The sequence below is a fragment of the Pseudophryne corroboree genome, chromosome 9, assembly GCF_028390025.1.
Source record: "Pseudophryne corroboree isolate aPseCor3 chromosome 9, aPseCor3.hap2, whole genome shotgun sequence".
Lineage (NCBI taxonomy): Eukaryota > Metazoa > Chordata > Amphibia > Anura > Myobatrachidae > Pseudophryne > Pseudophryne corroboree.
The window spans coordinates 195,490,749-195,502,117 of NC_086452.1; the positions used below are offsets into that span (position 1 = coordinate 195,490,749).

The following is an 11,369-nucleotide window of genomic DNA, read 5'->3' on the forward strand; positions in this document are numbered from 1 at the left end:
CTGGTAATATACTGTACTGTTACTGTACTTTGCATTCAATAGAGATACTGTTTGCACACAGGTTTTACATGAATAATTGGCAATGCTGCAGGAGTGTCTCATTAGGCTATCTATAATATACCACGACTATGGGTGGGGATACAGTAAGTAAGTTCTGTCACCATAAGCTGTCTGCTGTGTATAGCAGATTTCCGTCTGGGATGCATTTGTGTGTTTGTAATTTAAAAAAAAAAAAAAAAAAATTTTTTTACTGTACATTTAGTGTATACAGTATTTCTCCCCCATAATGGCACATCATACTGTACATTTACCCCCATGTACTGTACCATACCATACCGTACTGTATAATGGAATATTTATTGGAAAAGCATCAATATTGATGTAAAAAAAGTATTTATTACAACATCCAATTTCATGTACTGTACTGATCAAAAATGTACAGTACTCTATTATTCAGGACTTATAAAACTGTAAATAACTGTATAGTATAATGTATAATATTGGACATTAGCTTATGCAACATTCAGACAAAGGCAATTTTATAAACATTTTTAATAATGCATCAATTTAAAATTTTATACAGAAAATACAGTACAGAACTACATATTTGTGGCTTGACCATTTCTTTCAACTATAACAGGTAATACTTTATACAGGTGATTTATTGTATATAATTATTACAATGTTCAGGTGTGAGTACTTCTAGCCAAAATTTCTGCATCCCATCCAACAGCTGCTGTGTTGTTTTTGGATTCATAACACTCCTAATGTATCTCTTCAATTGAGCCCACACTAATTCAATTGGATTCATGTCTGGTGATCTAAAAAAAAAAAGAGTACAGAAATTTTTTTTGTAAATTAATGAAGTTAAATAGAGAAAATAAAACATACGGTATTGTCCTGTTTAATAAACCAAAAAATACATTTACAGTACTAGAGTGCTATCCAAAATTTCACTTGTACAGTATTAAAATAATACTCACTCAGGTGGTGTGTGTTCCCAATTGATACCTTTCTCTTCCATAAATTTGGCTGAGGCAGAGTGTTTAGGGTCATTGTCTTGGAATATCATGTGATGAGAGGGGTAATATTTATTCACGAATGGCAACATACATCCCTCTACTATTTTTCTTGGAAGAATTGCTCATCCATGATACCTGCAGAAATAAAAAAAAAATTGTTAATTATTAAGCAACTCATTTTATTGTGCAGTTACATGTACTCTACAGTACAGCATGTATTTTTATAGAACACAGGCACAGATTAAAGTATAGTACCTTCGAAAAATAATAGGGGACCAGCTCCTAATCGTGATATGCCTCTCCATGCATGGACTTTCAGTGGATGCTTTGGGCATGGTTTTAATAAGATATGGTGATGTTTCTGGAATGACATTCTGTAGAACCGCTCAAGAGCAACAGACGATTCATCTGTGAAAATCATTAAATGTTTCACCACTCTCAATCCATCGCCGTGCCTGTTCAACTCTCTATTCTTTATTCACATCTCTTATCATGGGAGATATCCCGTGAAGAGCCAAAAATAATTAATCAAATATAGTAATGAAAGAGATTACAGTATATACAGTAGACTGCATGTGCAGTATACATTAAACTGTATATACATTACAGTACAGTATATACACAGTACTGTATATATATATATATACACACACACACGCACACACAGTATATATAATCATCACAATTGGCCGGCAATGCTTCATTGCTGTCTCTGAGTGCCTACAGGTATCTCTTTTGGAATAAATATATATATATATATATATATATATACATACACACATACTGTATATATTAGAGATGTGCACCGGAAATTTTTCGGGTTTTGTGTTTTGGTTCTGGATTCGGTTCCGCTGCCGTGTTTTGGATTCGGACGCGTTTTGGCAAAACCTCCCACTTCAAAAAATTGGCCCCAAACATCACATGATGCAAAGATAAATAAAAAAAAGAGGTGCAAGATGGAATTGTCCTTGGGCCCTCCCACCCACCCTTATGTTGTATAAACAGGACATGCACACTTTAATAAACCCATCATTTTAGCCACAGGCTCTGCCACATGACTGTGGCTGAAATGACTGGTTGGTTTGGGCCCCCACCAAAAAAAAAGAAGCAATTAATCTCTCCTTGCTCAAACTGGCTCTACAGAGGCAAGATGTCCACCTCATCATCATCCTCCGATTCCTGACCCCTTTCACTGTGTACATCCCCCTCCTCACAGAGTATTAATTTGTCCCCACTGGAATCCACCATCTCAGGTCCCTGTGTACTTTCTGGAGGCAATTGATGGCGAATGTCTCCACAGAGAAATTGATTATAATTAATTTTGATGAACATCATCTTCTCCACATTTTGTGGAAGTAACCTCGTACGCCGATCGCTGACAAGGTGACTGGCTGCACTAAACACTCTTTCGGAGTACACACTGGAGGGGGGGGGGGGGGGGCAACTTAGGTAAAATAAAGCCAGATTGTGCAAGGGCCTCCAAATTGCCTCTTTTTCCTACTAGTGGCCTCCAAATTGCCTCTTTTTCATACTAGTGACTAGTGGCAGCAGCTTCAGCACTAGGTGGAATTGGATCTTGATCTTTCCCTATTTCATCCTCCACATTTTTGTTCTCCATTTTTAAATGTGTGGAATTATTTTATTATATCAATAGCAATGGCCTACTGTACTATACAACTATATACTGTTGGTCACCAAAATTCTGTACTGTACTACTATATATACTGCTCACAAAAATGCAGCACAGATATGGAATGGATACTTGCAGTGACACAGAGCTGCAAGATACAGCAATGGCCTACTGTACTGTACAACTATATACTGTTGGTCACCAAAATGCAGCACACTGAGCACAGATATTTGCAGCACACTGAGCACAGATATGGAGCTTTTCAGGCAGAGAACGTAGATATTTGCAGCACACTGAGCACAGCTATTTGCAGCACACTGAGCCAGGATATTTGCAGCACACTGAGCACAGATATGGAGGTTTTTAGGCAGAGAACGTAGCCACGTCCTCTCCGTTCAATCTCCAATGCACGATTGAAAATGGCTGCGATGCGCGGCTCTTTATATAGAATATGAATCTCGCGAGAATCCGACAGCGGGATGATGACGTTCGGCCGCGTTCAGGTTAACCGAGCAAGGCGGGAAGATCCTAGGCTGCCTCGGACCCATGTAAAATTGGTGAAGTTCGGGGGGGTTCGGATCTCGACGAACCGAATCCGCTCATCTCTAGTATATATACAGTATAAAGTACACACCCTGTATAATGATTTACATCATTGTTATATCACTTATCAAGGGATTATTAACAGTGAATAAGTGTTCATTTATGGTTTATACTGCTTTCAGTATTTTACCTTGTAGCGCCAAAGGTCCATCCCATTTTCCGTTGCATCCTTCTAATGCTGGTGATCGATATATCCAGGTCATACTTGGAATGGAGAAATCCTTTTGAAAAATATAGAAACTTTGTAAAAATTGTCAATCTTTGACATAAATTTACTGAATCGTGAGTTACAAAGCGTGTAAACAAATCGTGTAAACAAACAATCACAACCTGCTATCTATGTGATGGTGACACACAAAAAATAAAAAAAATAATGAAGAAATTTATATACTAAATTATGTGTATATATATATAAATAAGAGTCATACTGCTTATCTACTATATTATATATATTATCCAATGAGCTTTGAACCTATAAGGGATTCAGTGGCAAACGCAGGATTTTGAAAGGGGGGTTTCCAAATACTTATACCACTTTTACACCACCAGCTAGTAACACGGGTTATTGCACATGAGCGCGCATAACCCGTGTTGCTGGCTGGTGTAAAAGGGTTGAGTTGGAATAGTCCGGGTCGAGTGACCCGGACATAACGTGCGCTAATACCACTACCTCCGCCATATCGTAGTTTCATACATTTACCCCGTAGTGTGGTAAATAAAAGATATCCGTGTTCCCCTTTCTCAGTGGAACATGTCATAAAAAAACGAACACACACACCCAGTGGAACATGACACAAACACAAACCACCCCACCCCCAAAGTAAGTGAAACATGAAGCAGACTCCCAGTGAAACATAGACACACCCTCCCCCCCCCCGTGAACCATGACAGACGCACACCCTCCCCCCCACAGTGAAACGATACACGCAGATTCCCAGTGAAACATGACACACTCTCCCCCCACCCAGTAAAACATGACAAACACAGACCCCCATGTGAAACATGACACCCCACTCCCCGCCAGTGAGACATGACACAGACCCCAGTGAAACATACACCCCCCCTCTACCAATGAAACATGACAGACCCTCAGTAACCCCCCCCCCCGTGAAACACACACACCCTCCCCACCTGTGAAACATGACAGACCCCCTCACCACGAGTGAAGCACACACACACTCCCCACTTGTGAAACATGAGTGACCCCGAGTAAAACACACACACACACACACCCTCCACCCCCAGTGAAACATGACAGACCCCTACTGAAACACCCCCACGAGTGAAACATGACAGACCCCTCCCCACGAGTGAAACACACACATACACTCACACCCTCCCCACCAGTGAAACATGACAGACCCCCTCCCAGGGCCGGATTAACAATGGGGCGGATGGAGCTGCAGCTCCAGGCCCCCACTGAAAATAGGCCCACAGATCCCCTGCAGTTCCGATAGTGTTGACAGGGGAAAAAAACCAGTAGCATTCCTTCATTCAACTCCTGTCTCAGAGAGCCTCTTCCAATCTGCCAGCAGCTGTGCACAAGCATCCCGCCCCAACCCGTCAGTTGAAGCTCAAACCAAGGTTTGATATAGGCTCCTCCCCCCGGTCGCGATAAGCTCCGCCTCCTTATCCATCTACAGTTGTGCCCATGATTGGCAAAAGGTCCCCTCAAATGCAATCCCAAGCTGTGTCTCTGCCCATTATAAGCTCCGCCCCCTGGTTCTTCCACTGCTGAGCCCCCTGTTGCCCGAAGCTCCACCCCCCGGGCCGGTCTAAGCCCCGCCCACTGGACAGTACACTGCTGTGCTCCCCGCCCGAGTCATCTGAGGTGTTCTGCCGCTGCTGTTTAAGATGAGGTACAAAAGAGTATATGCTGTGTATCCCTGTACCCAGGACAGCATGCTAAGCAATCCTGACTTTCACTGAGTCTTCGTGTTAACACCCGAAATTCCAACACAGAAAGTTATGTCTGCATGTTTTGTGACCTTAATGACATACTGTTTTAAATATTGCGCAGAGATAGATTATATATATATATATATATATAGTATACTGTATATACAATATTATCCATCTATCGTGCGTGATAATCAATTGAATTCCGGCCAGTGTGTATTACGGATGCTGCTGTGTGGTGTAATGTGACTAACAGACACTACCGTGCTGCGTAATGTGACTAACAGACGCTACCGTTCTGCGTAATGTGACTAACGGATGCTGCCGTGCGGTGTAATGTGACTAACAGATGCTACCGTGCTGCGTAATGTGACTAAAGGACGCTGCCGTGCTGCTGTAGTTTAATGTACCTAACAGACGCTGCTGTGCTGCGTAATGTGACTAACAGACGCTGCCGTGCGGTGTAATGTGACTCGGACACTACCATGGGGTGTAATGTAACTAACGGATACTGCTGAGCGATGTAATGTGAATAGTGACTAACGGACACTGCGGTGTGGTGAAATGTGACTAATGGATGCTGCTGTGCCATGTAATGGGACTAACGGACACTACACACTACTGCGCGGTGTAATGTGACTATCGTACACTACCGTGTGGTGTAATGTGATTAACAGGCGCTGCTGTGCGGTGTAATGTGACTCGGACACTACCATGGGGTGTAATGTAACTAACGGATACTGCTGAGCGATGTAATGTGAATAGTGACTAACGGACACTGCAGTGTGGTGAAATGTGACTAATGGATGCTGCTGTGCCATGTAATGGGACTAACGGACACTGCACACTACTGCGCGGTGTAATGTGACTATCGTACACTACCGTGTGGTGTAATGTGATTAACAGGCGCTGCTGTGCGGTGCAATGTGAATAGTGACTAACTGACGCTGCAGTGTGGTGTAATGTAACTAACGGATGCTACACACTACCGCGCTGTGTAATGTGACTGCCGGACACTGCCGTGTGGAGTAATGTGACTAACAGATGCTGTCGTGCGGCGTAATGCGACTAACGGACGCTGTTCTGTGGTGTAATGTGACAAATGGACGCTACCGTGTGGTGTAACGTGACTAACGGATGCTACCGTGCGGTGTAATGTGACTAATGGATGCTACCTTGCCTTTTATAAAATGTAGAGGGTGGCACCAATGGACTTTCTGGTACAGGCACCAAAATGTTTAGTTATGGCTCTAGTGGTCACTGATGCTCTCTGTAGTATACGGGTCACTGATGCTCTCTGTAATATATGGTGGTCACTGTAATAAATGATTTCTCTAACGTCCTAGTGGATGCTGGGGACTCCGTAAGGACCATGGGGAATAGACGGGCTCCGCAGGAGACTGGGCCCTCTAAAGAAAGATTTAGTACTACCTGGTGTGCACTGGCTCCTCCCTCTATGCCCCTCCTCCAGACCTCAGTTAGAATATGTGCCCGGCCAGAGCTGGGTGCTTTTAGTGGGCTCTCCTGAGCTTGCTAAGAAGAAAGTATTTTAGTTTAGGTTTTTTTATTTTCAGAGAGCTTCTGCTGGCAACAGACTCTCTGCTACGTGGGACTGAGGGGAGAGAAGCAAACCTACTAACTGCGGTTAGGTTGCGCTTCTTAGGCTACTGGACACCATTAGCTCCAGAGGGATCGAACACAGGTACCTAACCTTGATCACCCGTTCCCGGAGCCGCGCCGCCGTCCCCCTCGCAGAGCCATAAGTACAGAAGCAGCAGAAGCATGAAGACATCGAAATCGGCGGAAGAAGACTCCTGTCTTCACTTAAGGTAGCGCACAGCACTGCAGCTGTGCGCCATTGCTCCCGCAGCACACCCGCACACTCCGGTCACTGTAGGGTGCAGGGCGCAGGGGGGGGCGCCCTGGGCAGCAATTAAGGTACCTTTTGGCAAAATAACACATATATCCAGTCAGGCACTGGATATATGTTCGAGCCCCCGCCATTTTTTACACATAGAAGCGGGACAGAAGCCCGCCGCTGAGGGGGCGGGGCCTTCTTCCTCAGCACACCAGCGCCATTTTCTCTTCACAGCTCCGCTGGAAAGACGCTCCCCAGGCTCTCCCCTGCAGTATCCAGGTGCAAAAAGGGTAAAAAGAGAGGGGGGCCACATAAATTTAGGCGCAAAACGATCACAAACAGCAGCTACTGGGTAATCACTAAGGTACAGTGTAATCCTTGGGTTATATAGCGCTGGGGTGTGTGCTCTCTCTGTCTCCCCAAAAGCCTTTGTGGGGTCCTGTCCTCAGTCAGAGCATTCCCTGTGTGTGTGCGGTGTGTCGGTACGTCAGTGTCGACATGTTTGATGAGGAAGGATATGTGGAGGCGGAACAAGTGCAGGTGAATGAGGTGTCGCCGCCGACGGTGCTGACACCTGATTGGATGGATATGTGGAAGGTGTTAAATGATAATGTAAGCTCCTTACATAACAGGTTGGATAAAGCTGTAGCCTTGGGACAGTCAGGGTCTCAACCCATGCCTGATCCTACAATGCAGAGACCGTCAGGGTCTCACAAGCGCCCACTATCCCAGATGGTTGACACAGATGCCGACACGGAGTCTGACTCCAGTGTCGATGACGATGATACAAAGTTGCAGCAAATAATGACTAAAGCCATCCGCTACATGATTATAGCAATGAAGGATATTGTCACAACTGAGGGCTGGTGCTGACCAGGGGGAAGCCTCAATTGTAGGGGCTGAGGTATATATGTGTACCTGGGAGGCAGTACAGGGTTCTTGGACATGCAGGGAACCTTTAGAACAAATGCCCGAAGGCGTGACCACGACAACAAGGGAAAGTTCAAAGGTTTTATTAAACACAGTTCAGAGGAATACTGATGACTTGGTACTGGTAATAGGAAACACAGTTCAGAGAAATACTTGGGATCGATGACGGAACACCGATGGTGACTTGGAATCGATGACGGAACACCGATGGTTACTTTGGGATCATTGGTAAGCATTGAGTGAAGCTGGGGTCCGCAGATAGAAATGCACTATTGTACTTAGAAGCACAGGTGAAGCATGAAGTGATGCTGGGGATCACTGCTGGGAAGCCGGAGTTCAGACACAGGTGAATCAGGGTAGACTGTAGAGGGTAAATCACTGGAGTGTCGGGTTACACTGCAGAGTGTAATCACCAGGGAGTCAGGCTGTACTGCAGAGGAAGTCCATGGGAGAACTGCACACTGGAATTACTGAAGACAATTGAAGCACTGACATCTTTCCACCCCAGGAACAGGATATTTATACCTGCTGGGAAGCAGGGATTGGCTGGCTGATTAACCAGAGACCAGAGTGCAGCTGCTGTGTAATCAGGCTGAGAGCAGAGTGCAGCTGATAGGCTGAAAGGTAACATGTGATTAGGAAAACATGGCTGCGCCCATGGTAGCTTTTAGAGGGAAAGATTGTTTGTAACTTGAATGTGAGCCTTAACCATGAAGCTGCCAGTATCACAGTAAAGAGATTTGAGACAATGAGATGCAGCGTGCTGCACACAGACAGTGCAGATGGAATCCAGGCTTAGAACACTGGGACTGTCTCAGGAGGCATTTGGAAGGTAAATACTGATAAGGAATTGCCTAGATCGTGACAGATATATTGCACATATCAGAGGAAAACCCTGTCCCTGACAAGAGGGTTTATATGTATGGGGAGAAAAAGCAAGAAGTGACTTTTCCCCCTTCACATGAATTAAATGAATTATGTGTAAAAGTGTGGGATTCCCCTGATAGGAAAGTAGTAATTTCCAAGAGATTACTGATGGCGTATCCTTTCCCGCCAACGGACAGGTTACGCTGGGAATCCTCCCCGAGGGTAGACAAGGCATTGACACGCTTATCTAAGTGGGTGGCCCTGCCGTCTCAGGATACGGCCGCCCTAAAGGATCCTGTGGATCGAAAGCAGGAAGCTATCCTGAAGTCTGTTTATACACATTCTGGTACTCTACTGAGGCCAGCAATTGCTTCGGCCTGGATGTGTAGTGCTGTAGCAGCTTGGACTGATAATCTCTCGGAGGAGATAGATACCCTGAACAGGGACACTGTTCTACTGACCCTGGGACATATCAAGGACGCTGTCCTATATATGCGCGATGCCCAGAGGGACATTTGCCTGCTGGGCTCTAGAATAAACGCAATGTCCATTTCTGCCAGAAGGGTCAGTTGGACTCGGCAATGGACAGGGGATGCCGACTCTAAAAAACACATGGAGGTTTTGCCTTATAAGGGTGAGGAATTATTTGGGGACGGTCTCTCGGACCTAGTTTCCACTGCTACGGCAGGGAAGTCAAATTTCTTGCCTTATGTTCCCTCACAGCCTAAGAAAGCACCGTATTACCAAATGCAGTCCTTTCGTTCGCAAAAGAGCAAGAAAGTCAGAGGGGCATCTTTTCTTGCCAGAGGCAGAGGTAGAGGAAAAAAGCTGCACCATGCAGCTAGTTCCCAGGAACAAAAGTCCTCCCCGGCTTCCACTAAATCCACCGCATGACGCTGGGGCTCCACAGGCGGAGCCAGGAGCGGTGGGGGCGCGTCTCCGAAATTTCAGCCACCAGTGGGTTCGCTCACAGGTGGATACTTGGGCTATACAAATTGTGTCTCAGTGATACAAGCTGGAGTTCGAAGTGACGCCCCCTCACCGTTACCTAAAATCGGCCTTGCCAGCTTCCCCCATGGAAAGGGAGGTAGTGCTGGCGGCAATTCACAAGCTATACCTCCAGCAGGTGGTAGTAAAGGTTCCCCTCCTTCAACAGGGAAGGGGTTACTATTCCACTCCGAGGTTGGGGGGCAGTCACTCAGGGAAGAAACTTCCAAGGGCTGTGGTCAAGTCAGAAGACTTGTCTGCACATAAATATCCTAGAACTAAGGGCCATATACAACGCCCTAAGCCAAGCGGAGCCTCTGCTTCGAGACCAACCAGTGCTGATTCAGTCAGACAACATCACTGCAGTGGCCCATGTCAACCGACAGGGCGGCACAAGAAGCAGGGTGGCGATGGCAGAAGCCACCAGGATTCTTCGTTGGGCGGAGAATCACGTGCAGGCACTGTCAGCAGTGTTCATTCCGGGGGTCGACAACTGGGAAGCAGACTTCCTCAGCAGACACGACCTCCACCCGAGAGAGTGGGGACTTCATCAAGAAGTCTTCACGCTGATTGCAAATCGATGGGAACTCCCACAGGTGGACATGATGGCGTCACGCCTCAACAAAAAGCTAAACAGGTATTGCGCCAGGTCAAGGGACCCTCAGGCGATAGCTGTGGACGACATTGAAGATAAGAGAAAAGACAAAAAAACTTTTTTGGGAGCACTCTTGATTATTGAATAGGTGTGATGTAGATAGAGATATAAGTAATTAAAACTTAACCTTTAATTGATCCTTTTATAAAATAATTTTTTTTTTTATATATATATAATATATGAAAAATATATATATGAGAATTGGCAATCAAATGATGCTGTTAATAAAAGGATCTTGTTGACCTTTTTAGCAAATGTAGTACAAGATCATTATGTAGGTGAAAATATGTAGGTATACCTTGGATAACTACATCAGTTATGGTAAGGGACGAAAAAGTGCAAGCAAATGATGATCAAGTCTGGAGATGGTGTCTGACTGTGAAAACATGATTGGAAAGAAAGAGAGAGAGAAAAAAGGAGAGAAAGAAAAAATGAAGAAAGGATAGGGATGATAATCTCCTTGGGAAATGGCCCACTGCACCTGGTATTCTCAGGAGGTTGCCCTTCCTAGTACTGACCAGGCCATGCCTGCTTAGCTTCCGAGATCGGACAAGATCGGGCGTATTCAGGGTAGTATGGCCGTGGGCCGTTTGTTGAAGGAGAAGAAATGACCACTTCTGCTGTCTGTACTTTACATAAATCAAAACTGTTGATAGTTCGAAATTGTATTTCCAGATGAGAGAGTGTGTAAAGAATAGAAATTTGAATTTGAAGCGAGCGTTTGGAGAGAGGCAGGAATGTGGATACTAAATATGATTTTTGGTGATAATTAAGGGATCCTGTTACCTGTCTTCTCACTATATGTATAGACTGGTAGTACTCAAGATAGCTGTGGACGCACTAGTAACACCATGGGTGTTCCAATCGGTCTATGTGTTTCCTCCTCTTCCTCTCATACCCAAGGTGCTGAGAATTGTA

General features: G+C 45.1%; 1 pseudogene; it reads right to left on the bottom strand.

Moving 5' to 3' along the window:
• Positions 1 to 10,920: 10,920 nt before the first annotated feature.
• Positions 10,921 to 11,038, bottom strand: LOC134961671 (5S ribosomal RNA; annotated as a pseudogene).
• Between the last annotated feature and the right edge of the window lie 331 nt (positions 11,039 to 11,369).